This window comes from Palaemon carinicauda, chromosome 14, assembly GCF_036898095.1.
Source record: "Palaemon carinicauda isolate YSFRI2023 chromosome 14, ASM3689809v2, whole genome shotgun sequence".
Taxonomy (NCBI): Eukaryota; Metazoa; Arthropoda; class Malacostraca; order Decapoda; family Palaemonidae; genus Palaemon; species Palaemon carinicauda.
The window spans coordinates 69,139,216-69,149,215 of record NC_090738.1 but is presented as its reverse complement, the minus strand read 5'-3'; positions in this window follow the sequence as shown (position 1 = coordinate 69,149,215).

Below are 10,000 nucleotides of genomic sequence, written 5' to 3'. Positions count from 1 at the left end.
TGTTTCCCGACACTGAATTTAGATTTTACTAGCCGTATTCATCCCGTCCAGCTGCACACGGGTGTGAGAGCAAATTGGCTCATGAGGTGATACGTAGGGATGCTGACGCCAGTTAACACAAATTATCGTTCCTCTTGTATAGGGAAGTGTGTTGCCTTTCAATGCCTGGCGTACAGTTTTACCCTTCCATTTAGCGGCTTGATGGACTAAGTACGGCCCTGAATTCAACCTCTCTTCTGTACTTCACTTAAGGTGAAGTTGTGTATATAATTAATTTTGTCTATATATATATATATAAGAGTTTAATTGTTATATGTTGTGTATCTATTTTTAATTTTGCATTGTTTAGTTTTGTAAGGTAGGTAGGTATATTAAGGGTTTCATTGTTTTCATCTCTTACTTCCTTCTACCTTATAATTATTAGGATTATTGATTATTCTGGCTAGCCTTATTCCCCGGTTTGGATCCACTTTGTTATTATTAAATGTTTTCTCTATTATGATTTTCTTCTCTTTAGGGTTTAGTTTATTAGCTTTAGGTTTTCTTGTGAGTTTCGAGAATTGTATTTATTTCTTTTAAATGTTCTGTATAATTAAGTGCATTTAATCTCACAAGGTTGATTTAAGTTATTATTCTTGTTTATAATGAATATTGTTAAGTTTTCTTGGGTCTCTGTTTTCGTCTTTCCTTACCCCTGAAGTACATTTACTGACTGTTATCCTTGAGAATGTAAACATCTTAAAAGAACCTACGTTACAACGAGAGAGGTTGTAATAATTTGACGACCTTGCCAGGATAGCACTTGGATGTACTCGGTGGTTTGGTTGGCGGATCGGTGCTCAGTGGATTTACCAATATTTGTTATTGTTTAGTGTGTTGCATTACTCCCCCTTTTTTTTAAATCATGGAAGAATATGTTTTTGATCCCACAGAATTTTGAGGATCAGTAAATTGTTTTAGGCATCTTCCAGTATTAGGTAAAGAGTATTTGGTGTGTTGTGCTCGCTGGTTAGGGATCCCGCTTAAGGCAGCGAACACTAGGACCCAGTTATTGTTAGCTGTAGAAAATAAGGTAGCTCAGGGTATGGCTGTAGGAGAGAATTTAGCTAGGGATTTCGACAGTGTTGATGATAGTGGTTCAGAGCGCGAAGATAGTATGATTGATGATGTGAGTGTGAATCCAGACCTTTCTTTGTTTGAAGACCCCCTCGTACTGGAACTATTTTTGAAGGACATGGTAAATTGCAAGTTAAAGCTAACGTGTCCACAAACCCATTTGTTGTGGAAGAAGCTGTCCCGGAGAATGTAGTCCCAGTGCAACCTGTGTTGTCCCATGAGGACAATAAATATAGATTAATTTGTAAGAGGATAGTGTTAATGAAGCTTGAGTTTGAGGAGAACGAGAAGGTGCGGCGACATGAACTAGAGATGGCTAATGTAAATTTGGAGTTGGCTAAATTGCAAAGTGTTCCTAATATATTAAGTACCCCTTGTGGTCCATATGTCGATGAATTTAATAGAGGGACAGCTTTGAAGTTAGTCCCTGTATTTGACGAAAAAAATATGCCGGAATTTTTCAAAGCATTTGAACGGGTAGCTACTAGGCTGTCTTGGCCCGCCAAGATGTGGACAGTCTTAATTCAGTGTAGGCTGGTGGGCAAGGCAATCAGAGTTTATAATTCTTTGGAGGAGGGCGTAGCCCGTGATTATGGTAAAGTAAAGGCGTTAGTCCTCAGGGCTTATGATCATTTCCCTGAGGCCTACCGTCTAAAATTTAGAAATTTTAATAAGCATGCTTCCATTTCATATGTGGAGTTTGCTAGGCTCAAGGAGGAGCAATTTGATAATTGGCTAAAGAGTCGTCAGGTAGTCCCTTTCTCCTCCTTGAGGGAATTAATGTTGTTGGAAGAATTTAAGAAGTATTACAGTAAAGAACAGAGGATATATTTGGAAGAGGTAAAAGCAGTCAGTCTAAGTAAAGCGGCTCAGATTGCCGATGAATTTATTTCAACCCATCGAGCGGGTTCCAGCAATTTTGGGTCTCAGGTTATAGATTTCCAGTCTGCTAAGCCAAATGATTGTAATAATAAATATAATAATATAGCAAACAACAGGGTAAAACATTCAGGTGTTCCGATCTATTATAAGAATGAGAAGACTCAGGGAGAAATTTCAAAAAGAGAGCCCACTAGATTCTTCTCCAAAAACAGGGTAATGTCGGGTAATGTGAGCAAAGGTAATGGGACCTGTTTTTGGTGCAATAAGCCTGGACATTATCAAGCTCAGTGTAATGCCACACGGAGGTATCTGGAGAGAAATAATAACAATATTGACAACCTTATATCTGTAATTACAAATAAGTCTATTCCTATTACTCCCAAGGTTGAGAATCTATCGGTAACGGAAGGTAGCAATGTGATTAGTAGTGATGGCAGCAATGTAAAACCAACTGGTAATAGACCTTCATGACTTTATGATAAATATATATGGCCTGGTAGACTGGTTACGAATTCAGGAGTTCTTAAGGTAAAATTTTTGCGAGACACAGGGTCAGGTCGGTCTTTAGTGTTAAGGGAATCTTTAAATGGTTTAGTTGAATATTCAGGGAATTATGTGATTCCGGGAGGTTTCCCGAATACGGTGGTTTCAGCTCCATTGATGGAAGTTGGATTATCCTTCCCTGGGAATGATGAGGTAACCGAGTTGGCTGTGGTGGAGAATCTCCCTATTCCAAATATAGATGGTATTTTAGGAAATGACATGGTAGACCATATGGGTCTGGAATTATTCCCTATTTTGACTGGGAATGCTTGTCTTGTGGCAGTGGTGACTCGGGCATCCGCTAAGGCAGCGGATTTGATAAATAATGATGACTTATATTTAGGTAGTTTAGAAGTAGAGTTAGAAGGGTCCGGGCCAGTAGGTAGTCAGAGTAGTATTGGTAATATTTTGCAACCTGATTGGGACCGTTTAACATTTATTGAGGCTCAGAAACAAGAGTTTGATTTCGAGTTGGGTGACACCGCCGATTCAACTAAACCAAGTTTTTGTGTAATAAAAGGTTTGTTATACCGAATTAGCTGTCCATCTACACATGACCTGGGCAAAACTTCTCGAGTGGAACAGATTGTGGCTCCCTCACAATTAAGGGAGTCTGTTTTAAAGTTGTCACATGATGATTCTTTTTCAAGTCACTTTGGAGTATTTAAGACGTTCAAAAGATTAGCGAAATGTTTTTGGTAGTCAGGATTGAAATCATCAGTGAAACGATTTGTTAGTAATTGCAAGGTTTGTCAGGTGATGGGAAAGCCCAATCAAGTGATCCCTAAAGCACCTCTAAATCTCATTCCTGCAATTGGGGAACCTTTTGTGGAATTGGTTATGAATGTAGTGGGGCCTTTGCCCAGAACAAAGACCGGGTTTACTCCTGACCATCATGGACCGAGCTTCTAGATTTCCTGAAGCAAGCCCAATGAAAAAGATAACTTCAAATGCAGTATTTGAGAAGCTCATTGAATTTTTCTCCCGATACGGACTTCCTAGTAAAATTCAGACCGACTGTGGGACGAATTTTACGAGTAAGGTATTTAGGGGTAAGTGCGCTGAGCAGGCCATTCAGTGCACTACCAGCGTACCTTACCATCCCGAGAGTCAGGGTGTGGTGGAAAATTTCCACCAGACACTTAAATCAGTTTTAAAAAAATACTGTTATGAACAAGGAGAGGATTGTGAAAAAGGACTTCCCTTTGCTCTCTTTGCCATAAGGAACCATCCAATGCATCTACAGTTGTAGCTCCCTTTGAGCTGATCTATGGACACAGAATACGTGGTCCGTTGGGAATTTTCCATGAATTGTTATCATCTGGTCAGAAAGAGGAAATTAATTTGATGAAGTTTGTAGAGAATTTACGGAAGAAATTAGCTATCGCATGGAAATTTGCAAGAGAGAATTTGGCTTCCTCTCAAGCAGTTATGAAATCTAATTTTGATAGGAAAACCAAAGTGCGGTCGTTTGAGCCCTGGGAACTCGTATTGGTGTTGAGTACAGACTAAGACGATTTCCTCTAACCTAGGTATAAGGGGCCCTGGAAGGTTTTGAGAAAATTTTCTGAGGTGAATTATGAAATTGAAGACCCGGGACTAAACGAAAGTGCATGGTCTTTCATATTAATAGATTAAAGTCTTATATTTCATGTGGTAGAGATCCTTTAGCTATTGCATATGAACCTGTGTCTGTAGATGTAGAATCTCCAGAGGATAACTTTGAGGACTTAGTTGGCCATGTATCTTCTGATGCTCTCTTTAATAACATTCAAAATCTAGAGGTTTTGAAAAGAGAGCTTGACCATCTGGAAGTTACCCAGAAAAGGGACATTATTAATTTAATCTGTTCTTTTCCAGTAGTACTTCGTAGTTCGCCTGGTAGGATGAGGTTGCTTCAGCATGATGTGGATGTGGGCAGTGCTTCCCCTGTAAAGCAGAGTCCTTATCGACTAAATCCAGTGAAAAGGGACATAGTTGAGGAGGAAATAAAGTATATGCTGAAGCACGACCTCATCCAACCCTCGATAAGTCCTTGGAGCTCTCCGATAGTTTTAGTTAAAAAGTCTGATGGAAAGTACCGAATGTATGTGGATTACCATAAGGTTAATGCCAGTACCGAAAATGACTATTTTTCCTTTGCCCCGCATTGACGAATGTCTCGATCAGATAGGGTCTGCAAAATTCATAACAAAGTTGGATTTGCTGAAAGGATATTAGCAAGTGCCTCTGTCTGATCGAGCCAAGGAAATTTCCGCATTTGTAACTCCCTTTGGGCTTTACGAATGCAAACTGATGCCCTTTGGGATGAAAAATGCTGCATGCACCTTTCAGCGGCTTATGAACAGAGTCATTTGTAGGTTGAAAGGCACTGAGATTATATTGATGATTTAGTTGTTCACAGCAATGATTGGCAAACTCATATAGTAAGTTTGAGAAAAGTGTTTGAAGCTTTGAGGGATGCCGGTCTTGTTGTGAACTTAGGTAAGTGTGAATTTGGTAAAGCCAAAGTGTTCTATTTGGGTCATGAGGTTGGTCTGGGTCAGGTAGCCCCTAAACAAGCCAATCTCGATGCAATTTTAAATTTGAAGAGGCCGAGTAATGTCAGGGAAGTTCGGAGAGTCCTTGGAATGACGGGTTATTATACAAGGTTTGTGCGAAACTTCCCGGACATTGCTCAGCCACTTACTAAGTTATTAGAGAAAGGACAGAAATTTGTGTGGTCTCCTCAATGTGAGGAGTCTTTTATTAAACTTGAACTGATGTTGGTGTCAAACCCAATATTAATGTCCCCTGATTTTCAGAAACCTTTCATTATCGCGGTGGATGCTAGTGACGTGGGTATTGGAGGTGTCCTCTTTCAGAAAAATGGGGCAGGAGAGGTTCTTCCTGTGTCTTACTTTAGCCGTAAACTATTGGCAGTAGAGAAACGGTATTCAACTATCGAGAAGGAGGCCTTGGCCTTGGTTCGTACTTTGTTACATTTTAAACCTTATGTTACCAATTTCTCCTTCCCGATAGAGATTTGGACTGATCACAATCCTCTAGTGTTCATAGAAAGGATGAAACGTCCAATCAGAGGATTTTGAGATGGGCTTTGCAGTCGCAGGAATTCACTCTGGTTATCAAACATGCCAAGGGATCGGAGAACCGTATTCCTGATGCCCTTTCTCATATGTAATTTTGGCTTTTGTCCTTCCATCGCCCTTCTCGTGTTTTCGTCGGGTTGATATAGAAACTAGTTTTACGCAATGAAATATAATGACAACTGTGAGAGTGAGTATGATTGAGTACTTAGTATATAGTCTAGTTTATAAGTAGGTTCAATATTAGTGAGGTCTATGTTTTTTTTTTTTTTTTTTACTCGTTAGAGTTATAGTTTAGCCTTATTTTAGATGTCCCATTTTCTGATTTGGTAAGTTTTCTTCGTGAAGCTATGTGTTTTTTTCTTTCTGGCATGTTTATTGTTATAATATTCATAACTCCTTTTCAGGTTTTGTATCTTTATAACATTATGTTAATTCCTTTTCATTTCAGCATTTTTACAGTATTCAATTTTGAAAAAAAAATGTATTCTATGTGAATATTTTTTTTTTGGGGGGGAGGAAGGTATTAGGTTAACGTAAAATTACTTCTTTGGTTTATTTAAATGAGCCTTGTTTTCTTTTAAGTTAAAGTATTTTTATTGAGTTTGTTTACCATGGTTTTAATGTAAGTTAAGTGGCTCTACGATTGTTGGATACTGTTTTTGCGCCTCCTAATCCTCCTTTGTGTATTAGTGAACTATAGTTTTAACGATTGTTATTCTTTTTGCTTTGAGCGTTGATAAACGCTGGGAAGGTGATGAGTGGACATGGTCGATCGGTGAATGCAGTTCGGGTCTTGACAAGCTCTCACCAACACTTATTTCCTGTCTCAGCATTCATTGTGACTTGGAGGATGACTTTTGCTATTACCTTTGCACTTCTGTTGAGTGTCTAGCAGATGCTCTGTCATCTGCGACGGTAGTTTTGTGCCACTTGTTCCCATCCGAGGATTTCCCAACATTGAATTTGGATTTTTACTAGCCGTATTCATCCAGTCCAGCTGTATACGGGTGTGAGAGCAAACTGGCTCTTGAGGTGATACGTAGGGAGGCTGATGCCAGGTAAGACAAATTATCGTTCCTCTTGTATAGGGAAGTGTGTTGCCCTTCAATGCCTGGCGTACAGTTTTACCCTTCCGTTTAGCGGCTTGATGGACTAAGTACGGCCCTGAATTCAACTTCTCTTCTGTACTTCACTTGAGGTGAAGTTGTGTATATTATTAATTTTGTCTATTTATATATGTAAGAGTTTAATTGTTATATGTTGTGTATCTATGTTTAATTTTGCATTGTTTAGTTTTGTAAGGTAGTTAGGTATATTAGGGGTTTCATTGTTTTCATCTCTTACTTCCTTCTACCTTATAATTATTAGGATTATTGATTGTTCTGGCTAGCCTTATATATGTATATATAAATATATATATATATATATATATATATATATATATATATATATATATATATATATATATATATATATATATATATATATATATATATATATATATATATATATGTATGTATACACATTGTGAAAGTTTTTCCAAAGCAAAAAGGAGAAAAATATTTTTGTAAACAAAATTTCATAAACAGTGTGAAAAAATATTATGCAATTTATGTGTGCAATAAACAATATCAATGAATAAGATAATAACTAATTTTTACGCTAATCTTAAGACATAACCTTTTTTATACTTGTATCATTTTTAGCAATAGAGTATTATGTGCCGGGATTATAAAAGACAAAACAATATATTTTTCTTCAATAAGAAGGATTTTTTTAACAAAATATTTCTTGAGCATGAAGCTAGTGTATTTTTTTTTCAAGATAACTACCATTATACTCATTGATATTTAGCAAGATGAAAGAGCACTGAAGTAAGTCTAATCGATAAATAGATTATGCAATCAACAAGGATTATCCTTACAAGAATTCAAAGAAAATTTCCTTTATTTCAAATAAAAAATATCTGAGGCTGGATTGAACTTACATTTGAAAGTACTTATCCTCTACCAGGAAGACACAAAGACTGACAGACAGACAGACGCGTTCTCATGCATCTAAGCCATGTTAAATACCTAGCTATCCAAATTGGTATCAGCAGTAATTCTATCACTAGAAATGAGATATTCCCCAAAATAACACAATCAACCACCGCATATTAGATTTCCATCACGACAGGGTCTGATGTTGAGCGAAAATTTTTTCCTCCGATATTCTCCTGATTATTAGAGTTAAATTCGTATATTAATTACATGACTTATGTAGACTAATGATTTCTTGGTCAAATATTCTTATCAACACATCTATAGATATGAATAAATATATCAATATATCTACGTTTGTGCAATAATGTATATTCAAATTTCTATCTATCAATTACACACACACACACACACACACACACACACATATATATATATATATATATATATATATATATATATACAAACATACACCTATATGTATATATATATATATATATATATATATATATATATATATATATATATATATATATATATATATATATATACATATACACATATACAAACATACACCTATATGTATATATATATATATATATATATATATATATATATATATATATATATATATATATATATATATATACATATACACATATACAAACATACACCTATATGTATATATATGTATATATATATATATATATATATATATATATATATATATATATATATAAATATATATATATATATATATACACATATACATATATATATACATACTGTATATATATGTGTGTGTTTGTATATATATATATATATATATATATATATATATATATATATATATATATATATATATATATGTAACTAGATAGATGGATACAAATTTGAATATACATTCTTGCACAAACATAGATATATATATATATATATATATATATATATATATATATATATATATATATATATATATATATATATATATATAATTATATATATATATATATATATATATATATATATATATATATATATATAAGTAACTAGATAGATGGATACAAATTTGAATATACATTCTTGCACAAACATAGATATATATATATATATATATATATATATATATATATATATATATATATATATATATATATATATATATATATATATTATACATATATATATATATATATTATACATATATATATATATATATATATATTATATATATGTATATATATATATATATATATATATATATATATATATATATATATATATATATATATATATTTATATATTTATATATTTATATATTTATATATTTATATATTTATATATTATATATTATATATTATATATTATATATTATATATTAAACATTAAACATTAAACGTTAAACGTTAAACGTTAAACGTTGTACGTTGTACGTTGTACGTTGTACGTTGTACGTTGTACGTTGTACGTTGTACGTTGTACGTTGTACGTTGTACGTTGTACGTTGTACGTTGTACGTTGTACGTTGTACATTGTACATTGTACATTGTATATTGTATATTGTATATTGTATATTGTATATTGTATATATGATATATATGTGCATTTTCGAGTCTAAACTTCTTGTATTGTTAAAAGCTTAACAGAACTTGCTATTGTAATGAACAGAAAAAACAGCATCTTCGAATTCTTTCTCTTTTGACATATTTCTTATTCTCTTGTTTTAAAACGTAATAATCATATCTATATTAACTACTCAAATTATAATACGTTAATGCTACTCAGTAATCTTTAGAAAAAAATTAAGTTTGAATGATTCTCTGAAGCACAATACAAATACAGAGTAAACTCCATATAAAGATATGTCTGTATGATACATCAAGCGTATTCATTCTCTTTCCCAACAGCTTCTTATCCAAAGTAATAAAGACTTTTTGACATAACTTATGGAAATGTTTGTCAAGGATCAACTTTCCTGCTAGATATTGCTTTCTCAATAGACAGGAAGTAGCCAAGTGGGTGGATGGCCAAAGTTTGAAGTCATGATATTGCTTTCATTTCTTTCCTATTTGGTCAGTTTTACTTTTTATTATGGCAGAGCTCTAGTTTTCTTTAGGCAGGTTTTACATTCCCTTTTAACCGATTTTAATCTGTGCTTTGATCTGTTCTGTTTACCTTATTTTTCCCACAATGCTTTGTTTTTATCACTTCTGATTAGCTGCTTGAGAAGCTATCCTTTCCTTTCTGTTCTTCTTTGTAATTTTTTTTTCAATTTTGCTTTCTTGCTGCTTGTCTCTGCTTTTCTTTCTGGTCTGCTTTGTATTTTTCCATCTCTGGATGTGTTTTCCCTTTTTCCTGTTGTTGTTTTTCTGACTAGTCGTTGTTTTA